Source organism: Dipodomys ordii, unplaced genomic scaffold (genome assembly GCF_000151885.1).
Source record: "Dipodomys ordii isolate 6190 unplaced genomic scaffold, Dord_2.0 Scaffold134, whole genome shotgun sequence".
In the NCBI taxonomy this organism is placed as follows: Eukaryota; Metazoa; Chordata; class Mammalia; order Rodentia; family Heteromyidae; genus Dipodomys; species Dipodomys ordii.
In genome coordinates this window covers 133,226-134,091 of record NW_012267350.1, presented here as the reverse complement: position 1 = coordinate 134,091, position 866 = coordinate 133,226, and positions in this window count along the sequence as shown.

Sequence of the window (866 nt, the reverse complement as noted above, 5' to 3'; positions counted from 1 at the left end):
CTCAACTTGGAAAGGCCTAATGGCAAAACAAATCTCTGGATGAGTGTAAAACTTAGATTTGGAAAATGTTCCCCTCAAATCTGACTAGAACCTACAAGACTGTTTGTCTGTGCTCATATAGTGTACATAGAGTGTGGCTAGGCTGTGGTTTCCTAGGCAGGGCTTTCCACATGACCAGCCCCCCTAAATGTCTCAGGAATTGCATTTTTTAGCAAGCTTCTCTGATAGACAACATTTCATTTGTGTTGTTAGAACTTTTTGCTGGAGTAATCACACATCCTAGGTGACTGGAGTGGGAGAGGCCTTTTGGAAGTCTTGATACTGATATATAGCCATTCCTGTTCTTGAAATTTTGGGTTTGTGTAATATATTGTTCTCTTCCTTTCAGTTCTTTACCTCACTGTGCTATTATTATTCCTGGAGTGAGTTTCATGGAGACAGCATATATTACTATTTTAAAAGACTTTATTTTATGCATGGGCTTAAAAGAAGAAATATTTGGTGAATACCTTTTCATGCATTTATTTTGACCATTTAATCTGAACATAATTATTGGGCTTAGGTATAGCTTTCTGTTTGCAGTACTGGGGTTTGAATCCAGACCTTCATGCCTGGTTGGCTGGTGCTTTATTTAGCACTTGAGCCACTCTACCTGCCCTATTTTTCACTAGCATTTTTGAGAATGGAATCTAGAAGACTCTTCATTCTGAGCAGACCTCAAACTAAGAGCCACAAGATCTCAGCCACCAGATTAGCTAAGGTTAAAGGCATGAGCCACTGGCATCTGGAAAGTCTATTTTTTTATTTATGTTTGAACATACTATTTTATTTATTTTTTAAAATTTGTAGTATACAGGTGATGTAAA